Raw genomic sequence first — 8,641 nt, 5'->3', positions numbered from 1 at the left:
GCCAACAGCTTTTTGGCTTCAATGATAAGAAAGCTGAGAGTTGTTTTTTCTAGAAAAATCTCTGAGACAGGGTGCTTTTCTCTTGAAATTACAGCTAGGAAAAGTAAGAAGATTTTTTTTTTTTTAGTCTAATGTGTAGTCAGTTCACTTTTGTTTCTGACTGGTTTTAAAAGTATAAATATGTTCTGCATGTCTTGGTTATGGATTATTGGCCTATAAGTTATTGGGTATGATTAAAAATTTGCAACTTTGGGAACAGAAAATTGCCTTAAAACTGGTAGCTCAGGGTTGGAGTTATTCAGAAACCAGGTGTATAAAGATAGGTTTTAAAACAATGTCTTTTTAATGAGATAGTAAAAGCTGCACTATCATGCATTCATATCTAAGAACTGGCAGCCAAACTTTGTAACATAAAAGTAATGCACTTGGTATTGATTTTAGAGAAAATGGAATGTTTACATTGTTAAAAAATTGGTTTTGTTTCCCAAAATTATGGTTATACGCTAATATTTCAAAAGAAACTTAAAAATATAGTTAAACTGCCAGTATTCCATTGAGTGGAGTTGGCAGTTCATTCATGAGCTTGGGATTTTTTCACTCACTCATGTTTATAGGGAAGAAGATACAGCAAGTAGAGTTGAATAAATGTGCTAACAACAGTTGTGGCACAGTTCAGGCTGGTAGGAAGGATAATCTTTGTGCCAGGCCTCAGGAAATAGGCCCAGATTAAAAACATTTACATTTGAATTAAGACAATGCACAGAATGGGCTTAGCAAAAGCTTGTTATGGTCATCCTGACCATCCACTAGAAAGGTGTTTTCTGGAATTGTTTATTGCCTTGTTTGTTCCTTGGGGGATGGGGAGCGCATTAGCCTTAGACTTAAAGACGTCTACAACAGACAGCTTATGGGCCAGGAATTAAAGATAATGACTATGGTAGAGAAATTAAAATTATGTCTGTTTCTTTCCATTGCATTTTAGCTGTGCCTGCTAATAAAAGAATTTCTCAAAGAGTAAGATAGGACAAGATTGGTCTTAAACTTGGCCTTTATCTGATACTCTCACTCAGCTACAAGAGATTGGTTATTCCATTAATCCAAAACAAAGTTCAAACTTAAGATTTATGAAATTTGTGGGGCATTACAGCCTGACTTGCCTACTCCAGCTGCCATTCCAATAAATGCATATAGAATTATTATAGATTTAGAAGATTGCTTTTATGCCATTTCTTTATGTCCTGATGAAAGTGGAGGGTTCGCATTCAGTGAGTTTGCTTGTAATTTTTGAGAGACTATGAAGCGATATCATCAGAAAGTTTTGCCTTGAGGAATGGCTAATAGCCTTACATTATATAAAAAACTTTGTTGTTGCTTTAATACAAGAAGTTAAGAGTTTGAATCTTTCAGTGTATATTATTCATTGTATGATATTTTATTAGGTGATCCCTCTGAAGGAGTTTTACTGCAAGCCTTTGCTCTCATACAATAAGCTTTAAAATTGTGGGGAGTGCTTGTTGTTCCAGAAAAGATTCAAGGGCAATAGCTTTTCATTATTTGGGACCTCAGTTATATCCTATGCAAATTGTGGCACAGAAAACTCCAATAAGAAAAGATAGTTGGGACTGGAGAGATGGCTCAGCTGTTATAGGGTAGACTCAACCAAAAATAAAAGAATTCAATTCCCAGCAACCACATGGTGGCTCACAACCATCTGTAATGGGATCTAGTGCACTCTTCTGGCTTGCTGGTGTACATGCAAAGAAAAGGTTTACTTTTAATGATTTTCAAAAGTTGTTAAGAGATATTAATTAGCTAAGACATCACCTTAAGCTCACCACAGGAGAACTTAAGCCTCTGTTTGATATTTTCAAGGGAGATGCAAATCCTAATTCCCCTCGACAATTAATTGATGAAGGAGGAATAACTTTGCAGAAAGTAGAGTAAGCGGTTAGTTATCGACAGATAAATTAGATAGACTATGATCAATTGTTGGCTGCTTGTGTTATTGCTAATCATATGCTCACAGCAGTCCTTCGGCAAAAGAAACTGTTAATGTGGATTCATCTTTCTTCATTTCCAAAGAAAGTTTTAACACCCTGTTCTAAAGCTGCTGCTGTGAATTTTAAGATAGAATTGTAAGATAGAATCTTCAAAGTATTTTGGATGAAATGTTTACTCCTTATTCCAAATAGCAATATTCCAAATTCCTAATTGGTTATTGAAAAATACTCATATTTGGCCAATACCTGGCATAATTTTTCAGCAAATTTGATAATCATTATCTAAAAGACAAGTTGTTACAGTTTTTCTCTACGCATCCTTTTGTATTTCCTGTAAATTTATGCATGCAGTCCATAGAAAATGTGTTTACTGTATTTACAGATAACTTATCTAATGGTAAGGCAGTATATGTAATTAGATCACATGTTCATTTTCTTGAGTTTCCCCTGCTTCAGCACAAATAATTGAATTAAGTGCTGTAGCTGAAAAATTTTGGCGTGCAGCTTAGACAGACAACATGAGGCCAGACAGTTCCATGAAGGGGATGGGTGGGTTATTCAGGGCAGAGGGTGGAGAGAGAAGCAGGATAAGATGGCGGGGGAAAGAAGAGAGGAGAATTGGAGGAGGCCAGCCATGGCCATGTAGAGAGAGGGAGAAGGGAAGGAGGGAGGGGTGAGGGGACGGGGGAAGTTACCAGCAAGAGATCAAGGGAACAAGAGAGTGAGGAGGGGTCAGGCAGCCCCTTTTATAGTGGGCAGGCCTACCTGCCTGTTGCCAGGTAACTGTGGGGAGGAGCATATCTGGCTGCTGCCAGGTAACTGTGGAGGTGGAGTTTAGGCAGAATATTAACAGTAGCCGCTGTTTGAAATGTCAAAAAAAAAAAAATCAAACGTTCAATTTGTATACTCATAGCCAGTATATAGCTCATGGTTTATAGTTGTTTGAAATTGTTCCCTTTTTAGATATTGCTAATTCTCAAATTTTACAGTTGTTTATAAAAGTACAGCTTAATTTAAGAAACATGCACTGTTCCTTAACTTTATAAGACATTTAAGAGCTGATACTGGATTGCCTGGACCCCAGGGCAATGCCACAGTAGATTTGTATACCAGGCAGACTATAGTACTTACAAGAACAATTGACCATACAATCTTATTCTTTACATCATTCAAATAGTAAGAGTTTGAGACAATAATTTGGTTTTTCTAGAGATTATACAAGTCAAATTGCAAAACCTTGTTCTTAGTATCCTCAATTTGTTTCATAATGGTGTTAAGCCTTGAGGACTTACACACAATCAATCATGACAAATGGATGTTACTCATTTCTGATTTTGGAAAATTAAAATATGTACATGCGACTTGACATATTTTAGGCTTTCTAGTTGCAACTGCTTTAACAAGAGAAGCAAACTAAAAATGTAGTTAGTTATTGTCTACATTATTTCTCTATGCTTGGTGTTCATATCAGATTATAGATAATGAAACTGGCTATTGCAGTGAGTCATTTGAGATGTTTTGTTGATAATTTAATATTACCCATATTACTGGGATTCCTTATAATCCTGAAGGATAAGATATTGTGGAACTTTAAAATAATATCTTTATACCTCTCTGAGTGTGGGAGAAGCAGCTACTTGTGCTTCTGCCCTGGTTTTGCAAAGAACTCTGAAAAATTGGCTTTTAAAAACTAAAGAGGGGGAACTATACTCTCTAAGGTCACCGAAAGCACACCTTGCTTTGTCTTATTTGTTTTAAATTTTTGGCCAACTGATGCTAAATGTCAGTCTGCAGCAGATTGCCATTGACATCCAGTTACTTCCAGCTAATTTGCCAGGGTCAAATGGAGAGACCTGTAACTAATACATGGAATGGTCTCGACCCTATTATAATTTGGGGCTGTGGTTCTGTCTGTGTTTTTTTCCCACAAAATGAAAATGGAGCCCGGTAGCTGCCTGAAAGATTGGCCCATCAAGTGGACACAAATCTTGAGCCTAATAATCATGATACTAAAGATGAAGATGGCTCAAAATCCCTATCAGCCAGCCGACTTAACCTGGTGTATAGTCTCCACTCTTACTGGAGGGTAAGTGTTTTTTATTAATACTTAAAGCCACTCACTATATACTTGGTGGCCAGACTTTGTGTCTGATCCCTGCCAATTAGCAGCTGGATTAAATACTTGTCACATTCCTACTTACAACTTTATTTTCTACACTGGTTGGATAATCCTGTTGCTTTTAACCTTTGAACCTTGTAACTTAAACAGATTGGTTGCCTTCACACAGGATCACTCTCAGCAAGCTCAGCTATTCACCATGGCAGTTATCCATCGCTATGAAAAAATGCAGAGTGCATGCTCACAGGTCCATTGGTCTGAATGTGGGTTTGGTGTGTATGGGAAAGAGTGTACCATAAATGGCCAGTAGTCAAAGATGGGTAAGAGTGTTCTTGAGCTCTTGTAGAACTAAGACAGAGGCATACATCAATAATGCTATGTATATTCTCCATTATGGGTAATAAGGATCAGTATAGATGCCAACCTAAGGCAGGCACAGGTGCCCAGCCACTGTTTACCGTAGACAGGATGAAATCTTGTGCCCTGTACAGCTGCTGGCACTGCTCATCTTTAAAAAACTAATAAGGGGGAATTGTGCCCTCCCCCTAGCCTTGAGCAGGCTAGAAAGACCTTGTTTACCACAATAGACCTAATAATAGGACCTAGGTGGAGTTATCCACCTTGGCTGCACATACAACCTCCTACAGGAACTAACAAGAATAGACTGCCCACTGAGCTTGCCTTGAGACATCTCTGGCTGTGACAAAGGATGGGTTACCCAACTCATCTCCAGCTGTAACAAAGGATGGTTTCCCCTTCTCATCTCTGGCTGAAGCAAGGTTTGGTGGGGGCTTTCCATTTAAGTTAGAAGAGCTGAATGTTAAACTTCGAGCCTTGATCAGACAACTTTGTCTTGGCTTTATGCTTCTCTCTCCTCTCCGTCTCACTTTTTTCGTTTCCAGCCCCCCTTTCAGGTGAACCCAGTTTGTCCATGGCCGTAGGTGGCTACACACAAACATATCCTCTTTCTCATATTAACATGGATTAGGACCATGCCATATGCTAACAAGGAGGTCCTTCCATTTTATCTCATTATAAGTATGCTGAGTTACAGGATGCTGTAGATGCTCAGCAGCAGAGAGTCCCTTGGCATCCAAGGTTAAACAATTTAAGTTAAAATTTTAAGTTGAAGGAATATACAACTCCCTCTTTTAAAATTATTTTTATGTAGCTGATTTTGAGAGCTCTATACTGTTGTGTGGCTGGTCCCTGAGGGGAAATTATGCCTCAGCATGGGTCCATGGAGGCACCCCTAACCCCACACTTGATTGCACCTCCTCCTCTCTTTATTTTTATAAAATATAACATTTTGTTCCATGATTCGGATTTAGAAACTCTGCAGGTTCACATCCCCCCTAGTAACACATGGAAAGGCATCTCTTGCTAGCCCAAACTTTGAAGAACTGGTTAGCTCCTCCCTACACTGGTCAGTGTAAATGTCCCCATGTTCCCAGGGGAGAGTTCTTGAGCTCAGAGCCACCCCTATGTTGCCCTTGATGATGGGGACATTCAGTCTTTATGACTGGTCTTTTCACTGACCCCTGTTCTAGAACATTTTCCCTTGTTTGATATTTTCCTCTCTTCTCTGAGGTGGTTCCTTTCATGCTGTTGTGGAATTATAGGCCTAGGTGAGCCATTCTCCCACCATCGCTCATGGCACCTGCCCAGAGCTCAACCTCCAAGTTCACCACGTGATGACCGGGTGATCTGGCCTGGTTGATATTCTCTCTTGTTATTAACTTTACCCTCAGGATGCTGGTAGTTGTAATTAATAACTCTACTCTCCCCCCCGAAGTGGTTTGGTCTTCAGTCCCTTGTCTCTGATTACTTGGATGTCCGAGTCTAATTAACACTACCCAGCAAGCAATATCTCTACATGACCACTAAACTGGCAATTTAAAACAACGGTTCTCTTAGCAACCCATAGCATAGGCTTCTCCCTCCCCACCTTGCTCATTCTCTCACCATTTTCCCTGCTCCCAGTTTGCTGTGTTCACTCTCTAAGTGAATCTTCTGTAGGTTTATGTCCTATTTACTCCACGTTCTACTTTTGGTTCCTGCAGTTTATTTTCACTATTCATGTGTCATAAAAACTGTCAATATCTTTTATGTCTGTTCTCTCTGTATTGAAGGATATTCCTTCTCTTTTGTATATCACCTCCTATTACTCCTTTCTTTTTTCTTTTTATTCAATATTTATTTATTTACATTTCCGATGTCATTCCCCACCCATTAATCCCCTATCCCATCTCTCTTCCTCCTTTTTTGCCTTTATATTTTTTAAATTACATGCAAGTATTTAAGTTCTAGGTAGAAGAACTAGCAATACAATAGATTCAAATAGTCCAGGAACAAGGAAGACAATAAACCCAGATAATCAAAGAACATACATGACAATAAACAGAGTCCCGTGATCACTTCTGTCATCACTATTTCTAAGGGCTTATGAGGATGACCAAAATATATGAGCATACTTCTGTGTCTTAGCCCAAAGTCATTTTCATGCCTGAAGCCTACTTCTTTGTTCTAGTTTAAGATTTAGATTTCTGCCTACAATTACTTCTTTGTTCTAGCCTAAGATTTAGATTCCTGTCTGAAATTTCTAATTTGTTCCAGCCTAGGATTTAGATTTCTGACTGAAATTATGTCCTTGTTCCAGCCCAATGTCAGATTCCTGCCTGCAGTCCATTTTCTTGTCCTTCACCTATGTGAGATTCCTTCCAAGCAGCCCAATTCCTTGTCTTTGGCAAATGTCAAATTCTTGCCTGGCAGGCCTAAAAGCTCTCCACATTTCCCCCTTTTTATTGCATAAACCAGACTGAGCATGTCTTAGGCCATTCTGACAAGAAAGCCTTCCTTACCTGTTGTGGAATATGCATTATCATAAGCAATGCACTTCTGTCTTAGGTTGGTAAGGCTCTGTGCAGAATCTTACCTGTCTTTGGCTTGCCAGCCTGTTAAATTAATAACTGTCTAGGGGTTCATTATCAGTTTCAAGTCATGTACTTTGTCTGTCAGCATGTTGATGTAGTTAGAGACAAGTTTAACAAGATGGCCAGGAATAAAAGTATTCCCAGGGTAAGAAGTCTTAGCCTGATCAAGCTACATGTGCCATTCCTGAGGTCTGACTAAAATGGAAATACTGAACTCAGGCCATTGATAATTTTATCAGTATTATCTGCAGCATCAAAGCTCAACAGAGCAGCATTCTTTAAATTCATAATCTCACTATACAAAGTTAACACACCCAGAAAGGTGTTAGGAATATGCCAAATACCCTACAGGTGTCTTTAAATTTTTTTCTAATTATAATGGTAATCATTGTAAATTTTAGAAGTAACACTACTCCAATGATATTTGTCATGACACTTGGGATGGCTCCTAACTCTTGAATCCTGAACCTTCTTCAGATAATTTGAATAGGTTATACAGCATCAACCATTGTTCCAGATACCTATATAAATCCTTTTGTATACTCAGTACATTAGCAACATTTTTTTGCTAGATGGTTAACAAAAATAGCTCTCTTAACTCCTTGTGTCAATGCTATTGCAGAAGCAGCGGTGCTAGCAATTAATAAAATTAAAGCTGTTATACCAGCAGTAATCAAGCTTGCTACTCTCTTGTTTCTGCTTAAAGCCTAAGTCACTTCTTCCAGCACTTTCATTTTTTTTTTTCAGAGAATCAAGGTTTTCTAATACTCAGGGGAGTAAGACAAAAGCTGGTTGATAGACCCTCATAACAGACATGTAAAGTTTCAACACACTAACACAATCAGAAAGTGTACGGTCAATGCAATTTACAATAAATATTGTAGAAGAGATGAAAGTAATTTTAACATGACAATTAAAAGATCCTTAAAACATGCACTAACCCTTGTTTGAAAACCAGATCTTGTCCCAACTTAATCTCTTGCTATCATAACATCATAGAGAACTGCAGATAACTTTCAAATATGTCTCTGAAAATGTCCAGATCCAGCCTTCCAAATGAAGAGTGTTACTTCCAATATTGGATTGATTTCTAGACCAGTACATGATTGAGTCTGAATAACTGGTCACTTTTAAGAAAAATCCAAGAGTCATTGTAATTTCTCTTTTTGATTCTCTGTTCTACAAGGTCTAAAAGCTTGAGGCAAGGCAGCTTGTCCCATCTGGGATATAGACAAGCAAAGGTGGGTCAGGAACATATGTCCAGTACAGCTCCCCAGTCACCCTTGTCAGGGCACTCAGCAAGCTCACAAGTCTGCATCACACTTTATCTCAGCAACAGCGTGTCTCCCCAATGTTTTTAAAGTTCCATGGACTTCTTCCACAATACCTTGTCCTTGAGGATTATATAGAATCCCCATAATAAATTGTTGACAAAAAGACTCTACTGCTCAACTACAATTGACAGCTCCATTATCTTTTTTTATTGGATATTTATTTATTTACCTTTAAATGTTATCCTCTCTCCCATTCCCCTCAAAACCCCTTATACCATCCCTCCTCCTACTACTTCTATGATGGTGTTCCCCCAC

This window comes from Grammomys surdaster, unplaced genomic scaffold, assembly GCF_004785775.1.
Source record: "Grammomys surdaster isolate TR1022 unplaced genomic scaffold, NIH_TR_1.0 126109, whole genome shotgun sequence".
Taxonomy (NCBI): domain Eukaryota; kingdom Metazoa; phylum Chordata; class Mammalia; order Rodentia; family Muridae; genus Grammomys; species Grammomys surdaster.
Note: the sequence above shows the minus strand (reverse complement) of the source record.